At 36.5% G+C, this 1,980-nt stretch overlaps 1 pseudogene; it reads left to right on the top strand.

Annotated features, from left to right (window-relative positions):
• The first annotated feature begins 614 nt into the window (after positions 1-614).
• LOC132281294 (rust resistance kinase Lr10-like) lies at positions 615-1,760 on the top strand (annotated as a pseudogene).
• Positions 1,761-1,980: the final 220 nt, after the last annotated feature.

The following is a 1,980-nucleotide window of genomic DNA, read 5'->3' on the forward strand; positions in this document are numbered from 1 at the left end:
AATCCCTTGGGACGATCCTTACTCGCCCTAGCTATATTTATAGTGAAAGGTAGTAGTGGCTTCTATAAATGTAAAACTCTTGACCCTCGCCTAAAATTCACACTCTTTAAGCTTGTGGTGCGGCGACACACCAATGATTATAAAGGAAAGACTTTAAAGAAAGTCAAAAGACAAATATGGTAATAATAAATTAGTCCTATTAGGAAAAACTTGTTACTCAAGTATAATAACTTTAACATATCTTGTTTAAAAAAACCATCCCTCTTCTTCTGTGTTTTCTAAATCAAGCCTTAACTAGGTTTAAACAAACCTGGAACATCTAAAAATTTGTCTCATGCCATCTTAATGTTTTAGCCATCTATATTTCTATACCACTGCTCATTAATTCATATATTATTACATTTTTAGTTTAGTTAACTGTCGAGTTTAAATTAGTTTCCAAATTTTGATTCCAAAAAATTTTCTTAGATTTTTTTTTCGTAGCTAAAGATTTGCGTAGATCATTGTTGTACAACAATACTACTGCTACCAATAGTTGCAAATAGATATATTATGAAATTGACATATTCCACATGAAATTAAAACTAACAACAAAGGCTAATTAACATTCAGAAATGCAGTCAAATCCTCCTCCACTAGAGATGTCTGATGCCTATTACAATCCCCCTCCACCAGAAGTTAGAGGTTGGATAACAGCAACTAGTAAGTTGTTACACAAATGAATATTAGGGCTTGCTTGGTTTGTAACTCTGAAAATAGTTTTCAGTGTTTTTTGAAAATTTGTTTTCTGTTTTCTGAATTTTTTTTAGAACTGTTTTAAGAATTATTGATAATTGTTTTCTGAGGTACAAACCAAGTGGGTTTCGTTGACATCAAAATTAAGCCTTAAAAGTTACCACTTTTTAGTTGCTTGAATTTGCAGCCATAATAGGGAGTTTGATAATACTGGCAATTATCGACAATGTTTGTTGCTATTGTGCAAAGAAGATGAGAAAAGCAATCATCCTCTCAATGCAGTTCAAGTTTGGCATGTCGATGGACCTACAATGCAGAGAATCCTGGAAGACATGGTTAGAGACAAACTAGTTCGATTTACAGCTCAGCAGCTATGCAACTTAACGAATAATTACTCGATAACGTTGGGGTGTAGTGGTTTTGGGATAGTTTACAAAGGGCAGTTTCCAACTGGAATGAAGATTGCATTGAAAGTCCTCAACAGGAGCTTAGATAGAACAGCTCAAGAGCAGATCACGGCCGAGGTTGCCATTATTGGCAAAACCTACCACATAAATCTAGTTAGGCTCTACGGATTTTGCTATGATCATTTCATGAGTGCATTAGTGTACGAGTACATGGAAAACAGATCACTTGATTAGTACTTGTTTAGTGACACACAAGCAATTGAGTTGGAGAAGCTATATGACATTGCAATTAGCACAACCAAAGGCATTGCTTACTTAGATGAAGAATGCCAGCAAAGAATCATTCACTATGACATAAAGCCCGGTAATGTCCTCCTCGATGAAAACTTCTATCCTAAGGTTGCAGATTTTGGCCTAACAAAGCTTTGCAATAGAGATGACACTCACATTACTATGACAGGATATAGGGGGACTCCCGGTTATTCTGCACCGGAGTTTCAGCTCAAGAATTTTCCCATTACGTACAAATGCGATGTTTATAAGTATGGTATGTTGTTGTTTGAGATAGTAGGAGGGAGAAGGAATGCTAAAGTTGGCTCTACTGATAGCCTGAATTAGTTTCCGAAGCATGCTTGGGACAAATATGAGAAGAACGAATTAACAGCGATGACAGTGTCTTATGAGATTGAAGAGAATGATAGGGAGAAAGTAGAGAGAATGTGTATGGTAGCATTGTGGTGTTCTCAAGACTCGCCAGAGGCTAGGCCTCCGATGAGTGCTGTGGTGAATATGTTGGAGGAATGAGTGGATATAAAGCCTCCTCCTAAACCATTTCACT

This window comes from Cornus florida, unplaced genomic scaffold (genome assembly GCF_030987335.1).
Source record: "Cornus florida cultivar Cherokee Brave unplaced genomic scaffold, ASM3098733v1 CherokeeBrave_3.0.0_Hap2_Chr11, whole genome shotgun sequence".
Classification (NCBI taxonomy): domain Eukaryota; kingdom Viridiplantae; phylum Streptophyta; class Magnoliopsida; order Cornales; family Cornaceae; genus Cornus; species Cornus florida.